Source organism: Carcharodon carcharias, chromosome 33 (genome assembly GCF_017639515.1).
Source record: "Carcharodon carcharias isolate sCarCar2 chromosome 33, sCarCar2.pri, whole genome shotgun sequence".
Taxonomy (NCBI): Eukaryota; Metazoa; Chordata; class Chondrichthyes; order Lamniformes; family Lamnidae; genus Carcharodon; species Carcharodon carcharias.
Window position 1 is genome coordinate 9071299 of NC_054499.1, and position 17256 is coordinate 9088554.

Below are 17256 nucleotides of genomic sequence, written 5' to 3' on the forward strand. Positions count from 1 at the left end.
AGAGTTTTAATAGAATAAATAAGGAGAAACTGTTTCCAGTGGCAGGAGGGTCGGTAAACAGAGGGACGCAGATTGAAGAGAAAGACCAAAGACCTAGAGGTGAAACAGTTTTTTACTCAGCAGGTTGTTATGGGAGGGTAGTGCATGCAAATTCAATAGTTTTCAACAGAGAATTGGATATAGACGTGAAGAGAAAAAAATTACAAGGCTATGGTGGAAGAGAAGAAATAGTGGGATTGATTGGGTAGCATTAATGGCATGTTAATTCTATTGTTAAGACACACAGGCGAAGGATATTATTTAATTAAGTACCTAGAGCATCTACAAAGAGAGACTGACTCGAAAGAGTTACAAAGAGAGACTGAGCTTGGCCTAAATAGCCAAGTGGTTATGGTACTGGGTTTGTAACCCCAAGATCAAGAGTTCAAATCTCACAATGGCAAGCTATGTAACTTCATCTGAAACAGATGGAAACGGGTTTGTACTCGAAAGAGTTACACAACTTGTACCAGCATTAAGCTAAGTGGTTATAGTACTGGGCTTGTAACCTCAACATCAAGAGTTCCAATCTCACAATGGTAAACTATGAAACACTGTAACTTCATCTGAAACAGATGGAAATGGGTTTGTACTCAAAAAAAAAAGCTTGGCCTAAATGGCCAAGTGGTTATGGTACTGGGTTTGTAACCCTAAAATCAAGAGTTCAAATCTCATAGTGGTAAACTATGAAACAATATAACTTCATCTGAAACAGATGGAAACGGGTTTGTACTCGAAAGAGTTACATGAGGTTTTATGGCTTGGCCTAAATAGCCAAGTGGTTATGGTACTGGGTTTGTAACCCCAAGATCAAGAGTTCAAATCTCACAGTGGTAAACTATGAAACAACGTAACTTCATCTGAAACAGATGGAAACGGGTTTGTACTCGAAAGAGTTACATGAGGTTTTATGGCTTGGCCTAAATAGCCAAGTGGTTATGGTACTGGGTTTGTAACCCCAAGATCAAGAGTTCAAATCTCACAGTGGTAAACTATGAAACAATGTAACTTCATCTGAAACAGATGGAAACGGGTTTGTACTCGAAAGAGTTACAAAGAGAGACTGACTCGAAAGAGTTACAAAGAGAGACTGAGCTTGGCCTAAATAGCCAAGTGGTTATGGTACTGGGTTTGTAACCCCAAGATCAAGGCCTACGGCCATACTAGTCTGAAAACGCCCGATCTCGTCTGATCTCGGAAGCTAAGCAGACTCAGGCCTGGTTATTACTTGGATGGGAGACTGCCTGGGAATACCAGGTGCAGTAGGCTTTTGCTTGGCCTAAATAGCCAAGTGGTTATGGTACTGGGTTTGTAACCCCAAAATCAAGAGTTCAAATCTCACATTGGTAAGCTATGAAACAATGTAACTTCATCTGAATAGGAACAGATGGAAACGTGTTTGTACTCGAAAGAGTTACAAAGAGAGACTGACTCGAAAGAGTTACAAAGAGAGACTGAGCTTGGCCTAAATAGCCAAGTGGTTATGGTACTGGGTTTGTAACCCCAAGATCAAGAGTTCAAATCTCACAATGGCAAGCTATGTAACTTCATCTGAAACAGATGGAAACGGGTTTGTACTCGAAAGAGTTACACAACTTGTACCAGCATTAAGCTAAGTGGTTATAGTACTGGGCTTGTAACCTCAACATCAAGAGTTCCAATCTCACAATGGTAAACTATGAAACACTGTAACTTCATCTGAAACAGATGGAAATGGGTTTGTACTCAAAAAAAAAAGCTTGGCCTAAATGGCCAAGTGGTTATGGTACTGGGTTTGTAACCCCAAGATCAAGAGTTCAAATCTCACAATGGCAAACTATGAAACAATATAACTTCATCTGAAACAGATGGAAACGGGTTTGTACTCGAAAGAGTTACAAAGAGAGACTGACTTGAAAGAGTTACAAAGAGAGACTGAGCTTGGCCTAAATAGCCAAGTGGTTACGGTACTGGGTTTGTAACCCCAAGATCAAGAGTTCAAATCTCACAATGGCAAACTATGAAACAATGTAACTTCATCTGAATAGGAACAGATGGAAACGTGTTTGTACTCGAAAGAGTTACACCCATGAGCTTTTAGCCGTTGGCTCCATAGCTCAGTGGTTAGAGCCCTAGTCTCGTAAACCAGGGGTCGCGAGTTCAACTCTCGCTGTAGACTATGGTTTGGCCTAAATAGCCAAGTGGTTATGGTACTGGGCTTGTAACCCCAAGATCAAGAGTTCAAATCTCACAATGGCAAACTATGAAACAATGTAATTTCATCTGAAACAGATGGAAACGCGTTTGTACTCGAAAGAGTTACAAAGAGAGACTGACTCGAAAGAGTTACAAAGAGAGACTGAGCTTGGCCTAAATAGCCAAGTGGTTATGGCTTGGCCTAAATAGCCAAGTGGTTATGGTACTGGGTTTGTAACCCCAAGATCAAGAGTTCAAATCTCACAGTGGTAAACTATGAAACAACGTAACTTCATCTGAAACAGATGGAAACGGGTTTGTACTCGAAAGAGTTACAAAGAGAGACTGACTCGAAAGAGTTACAAAGAGAGACTGAGCTTGGCCTAAATAGCCAAGTGGTTATGGTACTGGGTTTGTAACCCCAAGATCAAGAGTTCAAATCTCACAATGGCAAACTATGTAACTTCATCTGAAACAGATGGAAATGGGTTTGTACTCGAAAGAGTTACAACTTTTAGAGCTTGGCCTAAATAGCCAAGTGGTTATGGTACTGGGTTTGTAACCCCAAGATCGAAGAGTTCAAATCTCACAATGGCAAATTATGAAACAATGTAATTTCATCTGAAACAGATGGAAATGGGTTTGTACTTGAAAGAGTTACAAAGAGAGACTGACTCGAAAGAGTTACAAAGAGAGACTGAGCTTGGCCTAAATAGCCAAGTGGTTATGGTACTGGGTTTGTAACCCCAAGATCAAGAGTTCAAATCTCACAATGGCAAACAATGTAACTTCATCTGAAACAGATGGAAATGGGTTTGTACTCAAAAGAGCTGAAACTATGCTTGGCCTAAATAGCCAAGTGGTAATGGTACTGGGTTTGTAACCCCAAGATCAAGAGTTCAAATCTCACAATGGCAAAACTATGAAACAATGTAACTTCATCTGAAACAGATGGAAACGTGTTTGTACTCGAAAGAGTTACACAGACATGGCTAAAACTCTAAGGACCATGTATACATAGGGTGTTGTAGGCTGCACTATTGGCCTAAATAGCCAAGTGGTTATGGTACTGGGCTTGTAACCCCAAGATCAAGAGTTCAAATCTCACAATGGCAAACTATGAAACAATGTAATTTCATCTGAAACAGATGGAAACGGGTTTGTACTCGAAAGAGTTACAAAGAGAGACTGACTCGAAAGAGTTACAAAGAGAGACTGAGCTTGGCCTAAATAGCCAAGTGGTTATGGTACTGGGTTTGTAACCCCAAGATCAAGAGTTCAAATCTCACAATGGCAAAACTATGAAACAATGTAACTTCATCTGAAACAGATGGAAATGGGTTTGTACTCAAAAGAGCTGAAACTATTATGGGAGGCAATGGTGTAGTGGTATTGTCACTGGGCTAATTTTCCAGAGACGCAGGGTAATTGTCTTGGGACCAGGGTTCAAAACCCGCCACAGAAGGTGGTGAAGTTTTAATTCAATAAAAATTTGGAATTAAAAGTCTAATGATGACCATGAAACCATTGTTGATTGCTGTAGAAGAAAATTTGCCATCCTTACCTGGCCTGGATGTGACCCCAGACCCACAGCAATGTGGTTGACTCTTAAATGCCCTCTGAACAAGGGCAATGAGGGATGTGCAATAAATGCTAACCTAGCCAGCAATGCCCACAACCCATGAATTTTTGGAGGCTTCTCCTTCTTGAGGCTATGGTGGGATGTGGGCAAGACTCACGTCCGAGTTTTCTGTCAAGAGTACGCGAAGGGGTCGACAAAGAGACGCAAATCCAGGGTCGAGGAGTTGGAGAAGGAGGTGCTCGACCTGGAGGCACGTCTCCGTCAGCCCGACGCGGACCCGGCCCTGCGGTCGGTGTACGATGAGAAGAAGGGCGCGCTGCGGGACCTGCAACTGGTCGGGTCTCGGGGCGCGTTCGTGAGGTCGCGGATCTGTTTCCTTAAGGAGATGGACCGTGGCTCTCCCTTCTTCTACTCACTGGAAAAAAGGCACGGGGTCCGTAAGCAGCTCTTTACGCTGCTGGCCGACGACGGATCCCTTGTCTCGGATCCGGAGGGCATCAGGGCCATTGCCCGAGATTACTACACTGCCCTGTTCTCTCCGGATCCGTCCAGTGAGGAAGCTTGCAGAGTTTTGTGGGAGGACCTGCCGCAGGTCGGCCCGGAGTGCGCCGGAAAGCTCGACTCCCCTATAAGTCTGGGGGAGCTGACCGGCGCACTCGACGGTCTTTCTAGGGGCAAAACCCCGGGACTAGACGGGCTGACCGTGGAGTTCTTCAGGGCGTTCTGGGACGTCTTGGGGAGCGACTTCGCGGGGATCCTGGGGGAGAGCATTGCTACCAGGGAGATGCCCCTTTCGTGGCGCAGGGCCGTGATTGCCCTGCTGCCGAAGAAGGGGGATCTCCGCCTTCTTAAAAACTGGCGCCCGGTCTCCCTCCTCAGCACGGACTACAAAATCTTTGCCCGAGCCATGTCTTCTCGGCTCGGCACCGTGCTGGACCACATGATCCACCCTGACCAGTCCTACACCGTCCCGGACCGAACCATTTATGATAACATCCATCTGGTCCGGGACATCATCCACCATTCCCAGAGGGCTGGTCTGTCGAGCGCCTTCCTGTCTCTTGATCAGGAGAAGGCATTCGACAGGGTGGATCACGAATACTTACTCGGAACTCTGCGAGCTTTCGGGTTCGGGACGCATTTTGTCGCCCGGATCCGACTTCTGTACACCGCCGCGGAGTGTCTAGTGAAGGTTAACGGGTCCCTGACGGCGCCCCTTCGCTTTGGGAGAGGGGTACGTCAGGGCTGCCCCCTGTCTGGCCAGTTGTATTCTATTTGCGTGGAGCCTTTCCTGCGCCTCTTGCGGAGGAGGTTGTCGGGATTGGTTCTGCGTGGGCCAGTCATCGGGCTGGTCCTTTCGGCTTACGCCGATGACGTGCTCCTTATGTTTAGTGACCCGGCTGACCTGCGGAGGATGCGCGAGTGCCAGGAGGTCTACTCTGCTGCTTCTTCTGCCAGGATCAACTGGGGTAAATGTTCTGGACTCCTGGTCGGTCAGTGGCAGATGGATCCCCTACCCGAGGAGCTCAGGCCTTTCACCTGGAGCAGGACCAGCCTCCTCTACCTGGGGGTCCATCTCTGCCCCGCTGAGGAATCCTGGCTGGCAAACTGGCAGGAACTGGAGACGAAAGTCACCGCTCGCCTGCGGCGCTGGACAGGACTGCTCCGAGTGCTCTCTTACCGAGGTCGAGTTCTGGTCATAAACCAGCTGATCGCCGCCATGTTGTGGTATCGGCTGGTCACTTTGACCCCTCCCCCGGACTTTGTCACAAGAATCCAGAGATTGTTAGTCGACTTCTTCTGGGACAAAAGATTGCACTGGGTCGCTGCCGAGGTTCTGAGTCTCCCGCTTAGGGAGGGTGGTCAGGCGCTAGTGTGCCTACGCACACAGGTGGCGACTTTCCGCCTTCAGACCCTGCAGCGATACCTCTACGTCGAGCCTCCTCCTAGATGGTGTGCCCTGATGACGTATTTCTTCCGTCAGGTGCACGGCCTGAATTATGACGTGCAGCTCCTGTTTATAGAACAGCTGGGCCTCGGTGGCTCCTTGCAGGCGTTGCCCGTCTTTTACCAGGACCTGATCAAAGTCTGGAAAATGGTCGCCTCGCGACGCAGCTCTCCCCCGTCAGGAGTAGCGGCTATCGTCAGAGAGCCGCTGCTCAGGAATCCACCCCTCCGTCCATTTCAGTGGTTGGCGGAGAGGAGGGCTGTGGCCGCAGGGGTGACCAGGATCGGGGACGTGCTGGGTGGCGGAGGACTGGGCTGGATGCTCCCGCAGGAGTTGGTGCGACGCGCGTCTGTGAGTGTCCAGGTCGCAGCCGATGCCATCCAAGACCTGAGAATGGTCGTGCTCGGACCCGACGTTATTTTGGGTCTTGAGGTGGCCCAGGTGCGCGGTGGTCTTCCGTCTGAACGTTCCCCTGTTCGGACGGAATTCCACATTGGCCCCAAGCCCCGAACCCTCCCTCGGGTGCTGGTGCCCCGCAATATGAGCCGCCTCGGGGACATGCCCTCTGTGCCTTTTGGCACGGCAAAGAGGAGCTTTTTGTACGGACTGCTGCTGCACACCTTCCATTTTCTCGCCCTTGTCCATCAACCGGACACGCCCTGGCGTGCCTTGTTGCCGTCCGGCGGCGGAGGCCCCCGATGGGAGGCCCTCTACGGAGGTGTCCTCCCCCTTTCTATCGGGGACCTGGGTTGGAGGGTGTTGCATGCAGCAGTCCCTTATAATAAGAGGATGCATAGGTTCACGGACTCTCAGGACACATGCCCTTTTTGCGGTCTTGTGGAGTCCGTGGATCATGTATACATAGGGTGTTGTAGGCTGCACTCCCTTTTTAGTTATTTGAAAAACCTTTTATTGATGTTTTGTTTGCACTTCAGCCCCACGCTCCTGATCTATGGGCACCCGGTGCGGAAGGGGGTCGGGAAGGAGGAGGACCTCCTCGTGAACCTGCTCCTGGGCCTGGCCAAGTTGGCCATTAACAGGTCCAGGCAGCGGGCGATCGACGGGGGAGTCCCGCCCGATTGTTTGTCCCTCTTCCGCGGCTACGTTCGCTGCCGGATGTCCCTGGAGAAGGAGCACGCGGTGTCTGCTGGCACTCTCGAGGCCTTCCGTGCTCGGTGGGCACCGCGGGGACTGGGGTGTTTTGTTGACCCCTTTAATCACATTTTGATTTAAAGTTTGTAAGTTTCCTTTAAACTTTGTTCTTGGTTTTACAGCTGACCTGAATTAGGGGCTGTGCCTGATTTATCCCAATTTTGTTGATTTGGTTTTCATTTAAAAGATTATCAAGAGATCAAGAGTTCAAATCTCACAATGGCAAACTATGAAACAATGTAACTTCATCTGAAACAGATGGAAATGGGTTTGTACTCGAAATAGTTACATAGACACTTATGCTTGGCCTAAATAGCCAAGTGGTTGTGGTACTGGGTTTGTAACCTCCAGATCAAGAAGTTTAAATCTCACAATGGCGAAACAATGTAACTTCATCTGAAACAGATGGAAATGGGTTTGTACTCGAAAGAGTTACAAAGAGAGACTGGCCCTAAATAGCCAAGTGGTTATGGCACTGGGTTTGTAACCCCAATATATAAGAGTTCAAATCTCACAATGGCAAACTATGAAACAATGTAACTTCATCTGAAACAGATGGAAACAGGTTTGTACTCAAAAGAGTTACAAAGGGAATCAAGTTTACTTGAAAGAGTATCAAGAGTTCAAATCTCACAATGGTCAACTATGAAACAATGTAATTCCATCTGAAACAGATGGAAACGGGTTTGTACTCGAAAGAGTTACAAAAATTCCAAGCCTGAAAAATAGGACTTGTGAAAAAAAACCATACTACTTACTCGAAAGAGTTACAAAGAGAGACTGCTGGGGACATGAGGGCGGTGGGTAGGAAGTAGACATATAGTATTGCTGCATTCTGTAAATAAACCTCCTACCAGGAAAAGTATTAGCATCTAGTTTCATACTTCATCAAGTGGCTTGGAATCGACTTAAGAGATAGCTCCTTCAAAGAGCCAGTACAGATACAACGGGCCGAATGGCCTCCTCCTATGCTGTGTGATTCTATGCGTTTTGAGAATACTGTTCTGGTCTAGTGAGACAAAAGGATGTAATGATCTTGGGAGGAGGGCGGCGCAGAATCACCAGAATATTACTGTGGTTCAAAGGGTTAGATTGTGTGAAGAGATTACATAAACTAGGCTTGTAGCCCCTGCATTATAGGATATTAAGGGGTGATTGGTTTGGACTTTTGGGGTTTTGAAAGGAATGATATGGTAGCCAGAAAGAAACCTTTATATCACTGGTGGGTGGAGCGGGGGGGGGGGGGGGGGGGGGGGGGGGGGGGGGGGGGGTGGGGGCGGTGGGAGTCCATGACAGGAGGGACATCATCTCAAGATCAGAGCCAGGCCCTTCAGCAGACTAGTCAGTGAATCACAGAATTATTACAGTGCAGATGGAGGCCATTTGACCCGTCACCTCTGTGCCTGATCTCCAATTGAGCGACGCACCTGGTGTCATCCCCCTAGCCTTCTCTCTGTAACCCCTGCACATTCTTCCTCTTCAGATAATGATCCAACTCCCTCTCGAAAGCCTCGATTGAACCTGCCTCCACCACACTCTCAGGCAGCGCAGTCCCCCATCCTAACCACTCGCCGCATGAAAAAGTTTCTCCTCATGTCGCCGTTGCTTCTGTTGCCAAGTCCCTTAAACTGGTGCCCCCTCATTCTCGATCCTTCCAAAAATGGGAACCGTTTCTCTCTAGCTACTCTGTCCATAATTTTGAACACCTCGATCAAATCTCCTCTCAACCTCCTGTTCTCCGAGGCAAAGAGTCCCACCTTCTCCAGCTTGCCTACGTAACTGAAGTCGCTCGTTCCTGGAACCGATCCCGTGAATCTTTTCTGCAATCTCTCAAATTCCTTCACATTCTTCCTAAAGCGCTGAGACATTTCCTGACGTGAAGAGTGGTATCAATATGGAACTTCACTCACAGAAACCAAAATGCAAGCTCAATTAAAACTTATAAGTCTAAGCTCGAAGGATTTTCCAGACAAGGGTGTAAAAGGGATATGGAGCCCAGGCAGGTGGATGGACAGATATAGATAGGCCCTGATGATCGGCAGAATGGGCTTGAGGGGCTGAATGGCCTCCTCCTTTCCCAATCGACTGGGTCATGACAAACAAAAGTATCATTTTTGAACATTTCTGTCCAGCTGTAGGATGATTGGGGGTGGGGGGGTGGGGGGGCGGTGGTGAGAGCAAAGCCTGTTTGACCGAGTTGGAGGTCAGGGGTCAGATGAGGTCACATCGAGCCAGAGTTTACGACCCCTAGACTGACCAAGTAGAGAGTGGTTTTGGGGGAATGTACTTTGAGACTAATTTTGACTGTGCAATTGTAATCTTGTGTGCTTAAGTTTTCTTTTGTCCTTGTTAATACATTTTTTACTTGTAATTTTTAAAATACCAAAATTTTGGCTGGACCTCTTGCTGCTGAGATCAGTAACTCTTCTTCTCATGTTCAGAATACAGAAGAAGGGTATGACCCGAGAGCCAAGTTTTCCTTTGGGATTTGGCTTCCGCAACAATTAACAACGGCTGTGGTCATAACACATTCTCCCTCCTTCTCCCCATAATCCTGCACAATATTCCTTCCCAGACCCTGACCTTTAAGTAGCCAACTGACTCGATGACAGGCTGGCACAGTTAAAAAGGGTGAGGTTAGCGAGGGCCCAATAACTCAATGTGCGCCAATAACTACCTCTTTGCTGATGGAGCATTCTTACTGACAAGATGGACGAATCTTCTTTTTCAATATGAATGATTGCGATCCACAAAGATGGTGCCACACCATCCAAAAGTTGCGTCATGTACACTCTCCAATTATAAAGTTGATAGGGTCACGAAAGAATGAACAACTTGCATGTCTATAGCACCTTTAACAACCCCGGGATGTCCCAAAGTGCTTACCAGCCAATGAAGTACTTCATCAAATGTAACCTTGTTGTAATGTAGGAAATACCACAGTCAATCTGTGCGCTGCAGCTCCGACAAAGAGCAACTTGATAATGGCCAGATCGTCGGCTTTGGTAATGTTGATTGAGAGATAAATATTGGTCAGAACGCTGGGGAATGCTCCTGTTGCCTTTATTTGAAATAGTGGGAGCGTTTGCATCCACCTGAGATGGGCCGTGAATTCTCGCCTTGTCTGCAAGTCCTCCAACAGTGCAGCACTCCCTCAGTACTTACTCCCCGACAATACAGCACTCCCTCAGTACTGATCCTCCAACAGTGCAGCACTCCCTCAGTATTGACCCTCCAACAGTGCAGTGCTCCCTCAGTACTGACCCTCTGACAGTGCTGCACTCCCTCAGAACTGACCCTCTGACAGTGCGGCACCCCCTCAGTACTGACCCACCAACAGTGCAGCACACCCTCAGTACTGACCCTCCATCAGTGCAGCACACCCTCAGTACTGACCCTCCAATACAGCAGCACTCCCTCAGCACTGACCCCCTGACAGTGTGGCGCTCCCTCGGTACTATCCCTCCAACAGTGCAGCGCTCCCTCAGTACTGACCTTCTGACAGTGCAGCGCTCCCTCAGTACTGACCCTCTGACAGTGCAGCTCTCCCTCAGCACTGAACCCCCGCCAGTGCAGCACTCCCTCAGTACTGACCTTCCGACAGTGCAGCACTCCCTCAGTACTGACCCTCCGAAAGTGCAGCACTCCCTCAGTACTGACCTTCCGACAGTGCAGCACTCCCTCAGTACTCACCCTCCAAAAGTGCAGCACTCCCTCAGTACTGACCCTCCAAAAGTGCAGCACTCCCTCAGTACTGACCTTCCGACAGTGCAGCACTCCCTCAGTACTGACCCTCCGACAGTGCAAGACTCCCTCAGTACTGACCCTCTGACAGTGCGGTGCTCCCTTAGTATTGACCCTCCGACAGTGCGGCACTCCCTCAGTACTGACCCTCTGACAGTGCAGCACTCCCTCAGTACTGACCTTCTGACAGTGCAGCACTCCCTCAGTACTGACCCTCTGACAATGCAGCACTCCCTCAGTACTGACCTTCTGACAGTGCGGCACTCCCTCAGTACTGACTGTCCGACAGCGCGGCACACCCTCAGAACTGACCCTCCGACAGTGCGGCACTCCCTCAGTATTGACCCTCCGACAGTGCAGCAATCCCTCAGTACTGACTCTCCGACAGTGCGGCACTCCCTCAGTACTGACCCTCTGACAGTGCGGCACTCCCTTAGTACTGACTCTCCGACAGTGCGGCACTCCCTCAGTACTGACTCTCGGACAGTGCAGAACTCCCTCAGTACTGACCCTCCGACAGTGCGGCACTCCCATCAGTACTGACCCTCTGACAGTGCGGCGCTCCCTCAATACTGACTCTCGGACAGTGCAGAACTCCCTCAGTACTGACCCTCCGACAGTGCGGCACTCCCATCAGTACTGACCCTCTGACAGTGCGGCGCTCCCTCAGTATTGACCCTCCAACAGTGCAGCACTCCCTCAGTACTGACTCTCCGACAGTGCGGCACACCCTCAGAACTGACCCTCTGACAGTGCGGCACTCCCTCAGTACTGACCCTCCGACAGTGCGGCACTCCCTCAGTACTGACCCTCCGACAGTGCGGCACTCCCTCAGTATTGACCCTTCGACAGTGCAGCAATCCCTCAGTACTGACTCTCCGACAGTGCGGCACTCCCTCAGTACTGACCCTCCGACAGTGCGGCACTCCCTTAGTACTGACTCTCCGACAGTGCGGCACTCCCTCAGTACTGACTCTCGGACAGTGCAGAACTCCCTCAGTACTGACCCTCTGACAGTGCGGCACTCCCTTAGTACTGACTCTCCGACAGTGCGGCACTCCCTCAGTACTGACTCTCGGACAGTGCAGAACTCCCTCAGTACTGACCTTCCGACAGTGCAGCACTCCCTCAGTACTGACCCTCCGAAAGTGCAGCACTCCCTCAGTACTGACCTTCCGACAGTGCAGCACTCCCTCAGTACTGACCTTCCGACAGTGCAGCACTCCCTCAGTACTCACCCTCCAAAAGTGCAGCACTCCCTCAGTACTGACCCTCCAAAAGTGCAGCACTCCCTCAGTACTGACCTTCCGACAGTGCAGCACTCCCTCAGTACTGACCCTCCGACAGTGCGACACTCCCTCAGTACTGACCCTCTGACAGTGCGGTGCTCCCTTAGTATTGACCCTCCGACAGTGCGGCACTCCCTCAGTACTGACCCTCTGACAGTGCAGCACTCCCTCAGTACTGACCTTCTGACAGTGCAGCACTCCCTCAGTACTGACCCTCTGACAATGCAGCACTCCCTCAGTACTGACCTTCTGACAGTGCGGCACTCCCTCAGTACTGACTGTCCGACAGCGCGGCACACCCTCAGAACTGACCCTCCGACAGTGCGGCACTCCCTCAGTATTGACCCTCCGACAGTGCAGCAATCCCTCAGTACTGACTCTCCGACAGTGCGGTACTCCCTCAGTACTGACCCTCTGACAGTGCGGCACTCCCTTAGTACTGACTCTCCGACAGTGCGGCACTCCCTCAGTACTGACTCTCGGACAGTGCAGAACTCCCTCAGTACTGACCCTCCGACAGTGCGGCACTCCCATCAGTACTGACCCTCTGACAGTGCGGCGCTCCCTCAATACTGACTCTCGGACAGTGCAGAACTCCCTCAGTACTGACCCTCCGACAGTGCGGCACTCCCATCAGTACTGACCCTCTGACAGTACGGCGCTCCCTCAGTATTGACCCTCCAACAGTGCAGCACTCCCTCAGTACTGACTCTCCGACAGTGCGGCACACCCTCAGAACTGACCCTCTGACAGTGCGGCACTCCCTCAGTACTGACTCTCCGACAGTGCGGCACTCCCTCAGTATTGACCCTTCGACAGTGCAGCAATCCCTCAGTACTGACTCTCCGACAGTGCGGCACTCCCTCAGTACTGACCCTCCGACAGTGCGGCACTCCCTTAGTACTGACTCTCCGACAGTGCGGCACTCCCTCAGTACTGACTCTCGGACAGTGCAGAACTCCCTCAGTACTGACCCTCTGACAGTGCGGCGCTCCCTTAGTACTGACTCTCCGACAGTGCGGCACTCCCTCAGTACTGACTCTCGGACAGTGCAGAACTCCCTCAGTACTGACCCTCCGACAGTGCGGCACTCCCATCAGTACTGACCCTCTGACAGTGCGGCGCTCCCTCAGTATTGACCCTCCAACAGTGCGGCACTCCCTCAGTACTGACTCTCGGACAGTGCGGCACTGCATCAGTACTGGCTCTCGGACAGTGCAGAACTCCCTCAGTACTGACCCTCCAACAGTGCAGCACTTCCTCAGTCCTGAGCTTCTGACAATGCAGCACTCCCTCAGTACTGACCCTCCGACAGTGCAGCACTCCCTCAGTACTGACCCTCCGACAGTGCAGCACTCCCTCAGTACTGACCCTCCGACAGTGCGGTGCTCCCTCACTACTGACCCTCTGACAGTGCGGCACTCCCTCAGTACTGACCCTCCGACAGTGCGGTGCTCCCTCACTACTGACCCTCTGACAGTGCAGCACTCCCTCAGTACTGATCCTCCGACAGTGCAGCACTCCCTCAGTACTGACCCTCCGACAGTGGGGCATTCCCTCAGTACTGACCCTCCGACAGTGCAGCGCTCCCTCAGTACTGACCCTCTGACAGTGCAGCACTCCCTCAGTACTGACCCTCTGACAGTGCAGCACTCCCTCAGTACTGACTCTCTGACAGTGCAGCACTCCCTCAGTACTGACCCTCTGACAGTGCAGCACTCCCTCAGTACTGACCCTCTGACAGTGCAGCACTCCCTCAGTACTGACCCTCTGACAGTGCAGCACTCCCTCAGTACTGCACCAGGATTGTCAGCCCAGATTATTAGCCCAAGTTTCCGGAGGGGGATTGGAATTGGTTTCTGTCTGGCTGTGAGCAGTTGTTAGCCGAATCACTTTTTCATGTGATGGGAAATCATTTGTTTGACTCAAAGTGTCCAGTGTGGGCTGCCAAATGTGCTTGATCGGCCATGGAGGGGGGTGGGGTGGGCGAGAGCTATAGCATTCTGTGTGAAACCCAAAATCCAAGCCAATGTCTGGCGTGGTTTGATCGAATGAACGGGCAGTTCTGAAGGACTGTGCAATGTAGCCAAACCCAAATGATCACAGTCCCAATCTGGGAAACCACACAAGGACTTGCGTTGGATTGGATCATTTCCTAATAAATCCCTGCCTCATAGAAACCATGACTGCCTGTCCCCTGAATACAAATTACAGGCCCAAGAATAAAATACCGTTAACCATTGCTTACCAATCCTCTAAGTGCTGAATCTAGACAACGGGTCGTACAGACTGTGGCTGTGTTTTCACAGGCCTTTCAACGACGAATGGGATTTACTGCACATTGTCTCAGTGCACAGTGAGCAGCTCAACGGCCTGCATCCTCCAGGCTTTCAAATTTTTTAGAAAGTTAAACTTTATTGAAACATTGATGCTCGACTTGCCGATGGTGTGTTTGTCAGGATTTGGTAATACCGCAAATATTTTATATTTTACTGACAGCATGGATTTCTCTCAGGACCTCTCCACACCCTAGCCCATCAGCCATGGCTCTGTTGGCAGCTCTCGCTCTCTCTCTCTCTCTCTCTCTTTCCCTCTCTCTCTCTCTCATCTTCCTCTCTCTCTCTCTTTGTCTCCCTCTTCCCCTCCTCTCTCTACCTCTTCCTCTCTTTCTCTCCATTCTTTTTCTTCCTCTCTCTTCCTCTCCCTCTCTCTTTCTCTTCCCCTCTATTTCTCTATCCACCTTCCTCTATCTCTCTCTCTCTCTTCCTCTTGCTATCTCTTTCTCTTTTTTCCTCTCTTTTCCCTCTATTTTTCTCTCTCTTTCTCGCTATCTCTATCTCTCTCTCTTCCTCTCTCTACCTCTTTTGCTATCTTTCTCTCTCTTCCTCTCTTTTTCTCTCTCTCTTCCTCTCTCTCTATATCTCTCTTCCTCTCTCTATTTCTCTCTTTCTCTTCCTCTCTCTTTCTCTCTTCCTCTCTCTTTCTCTCCCTCTCTCTTCCTGTCTCTCTCTCTCTTCCTCTCTTTTTTCTCTCTTTCTCTTTCTCTTCCTCTCTTTCCCTCTCTTTTCCTCTCTGTCCCTCTCCCTCTCTCTCTCTTTCTCTCTATCTTTTTCTTTCTCTTTTTCTCTAACTCCTTTCCTCTCTCAATCTCTGTATCTATGTCCCTATCTATATATGTACATATCTATCTATCCACCTAGCTAACTCTCTCTCTAACACTCTGTCTGCCTCTTTCCTTCTTTCTCTGCCTTGTCTTGACTCACTCTCTCTTTCTCTTTTTTCTTTCTCTCTCTCTCTCTCTCTCTCCTTCTCTCTTGTCTTTGAGGCAGAAGATTGTAGGTTCAAGTCCCACTCCAGAGAGTTGTGCAGCGTAAACCAGCCTGACATTCCCAGCACCTGCGCTGTGGGGAGTGCTGCACTGTCGGAGGTGCCGTCTTTCAGGTGAGACGTTAAACCAAGGCCTGCCCTGCCATCTTGTCCTCTCAGATGGGCTTCCAAGATCCACTGCCACTATTTCAAAGAAACCGAGGTGGGCTCTCCCTGGTGCCCTGGGACCAAAATGTATCCCTCAATCGACATCACACAGAAAAACCCGGGTCATGATCATGTTGCTGTTTGTGAGAGCTAATTGTCGGCACATTAGCTGCTGCATTTCCTCTGTTACAACAGCAACTGCACCTCAGAAATACTTCATGGCTCTGATGATGACCAAACTGGAGGAACAGCACCTCATCATCCGACTAGGCACTCTGGGGCCTTCTGGACTGAATATTGAGTTCAACAACTTCAGATCATGACCTCTCTCCTCCATCCCCACCCCCTTTCCGATCCCCCTTTTCCCAATAATTTATAGTCAAAAATTTTTTTTAAATATATTTTTCTTTTCCCACCTATTTCTATTATTTTAAAATTTATTTCCATCCATTGTTTTATCTCCCTTTTAGCCTATTTCGATCCCTTCCCCCCACCCCACCCCCACTAGGGCTATCGGTCACTTGCTTGTCCTGCTTTCTATCCTTAATGTCACCATTAGCACATTCCTTAGATAATATCGCCACCGTCAACACCCCTTTGTCCTTTTGTCTTTGACATCTTTGGCAATCTCTTCTTTGCCTCCACCTATCACTGGCCCTCTATCCAGCTCTCCCTGTCCCACCCGCTCAACCAGCTTATATTTCACCTCATTTCTATATTTCCTCAGTTCTGATGAAGAGTCATACGGACTCGAGACGTTAACTGTGTTCCTCTCGGCAGATGCTGTCAGACCTGCTGAGCTTTTCCAGCTGTTTTTGTTTTTGTTTCAGATTTCCAGCGTCCGCAGTATTTTTGCTTTTATGAAAACATTGCTGATTGCTGTAAAACCCATCTGGTTCACTAATGTCCCTTTAGGGAAGAAAATCTGCTGTCCTTGCCTGGTCTGGCCTATATGTGACTGCAGACCCATAGCAATGTGGTTGACTCTTAAACACCCTCAGAAGGGGGATTAGGGATGGGCAATAAATGCTGGTTAGCCAGTGGCTCCCGCATCCCATAAATGAATGGCAGAGTGGATCCTATTCTTCCTCCTATTTGTATGTAATTAGGGCGAGGGGGAGGGCATTAAAAACAACCTGTGTTTACAGACCATCTTATCCCTCAGACACCACCACCGCCCCCCCCTCCTCCCCCCACAAAGAGCCTCATATACGACGAGCTTTAAGCCTGGGTGATGGTCATTAGCTGAAGAGTCTAAGGAACATGGGAGTCAGAAGAGAGTCCGGGATGAGCTCACGCATAATTAGAAGCGGGATCAGTAAAGGCTTGGGAAGTAGCAGCGTTGTTGGCCTGTGTGAGGAGCAGCTCTGTGTTTCGTGTCCTGCCAGGACTTGCCAGGATAAGAGACAAAAATAGCAGGACTGTTAAATTCCTCACCAACACCAGCCAGCCAGAGCTACGTCACAGTAGCTTAGACAAGCATTTCATCCTCTTTCCTTCTTCCCCGTGCTTCAAGATGGCACTTCGTCGACTGCAGAAGTGCTCAGGGGGCCTCTTGGGGCTGTGAAAGGCGCTACAGAAATGTAAGTCTTTGTTGAAATGGTGAAAGAGTCGATAAAAGCTACACAACGAGAGCCAGCCTTATCAGCTACCCTCGTGAGGCCTGGAAGGTGCCAAACATGTGCGTAAATGCCTGTCCTCTGAGATCTTTATAGTCTTTATGTGATAAATCTTCCCTGAGCCATATCCTGGTTAGATACATTCCGATCACGTACTATAAAAGCTTTTTATTACCGCAGGTATCATGGGTGACCTGGTTGTGCAACGGCCGCACTAAAGCCCTCGTGTCAAAT

At 49.7% G+C, this 17256-nt stretch overlaps 1 protein-coding gene and 1 non-coding gene across 3 annotated transcripts in view; both read left to right on the forward strand.

Annotated features, from left to right (window-relative positions):
• Positions 1-17256, forward strand: part of LOC121272321 (galactose-3-O-sulfotransferase 2-like) — a 97373-nt gene that overhangs the window by 24483 nt on the left and 55634 nt on the right. The window lies entirely within an intron of this gene.
• On the forward strand, positions 1190-1308 carry LOC121272400. The gene has a single exon (XR_005941881.1). It is a non-coding gene; the product is annotated as a 5S ribosomal RNA (ribosomal RNA).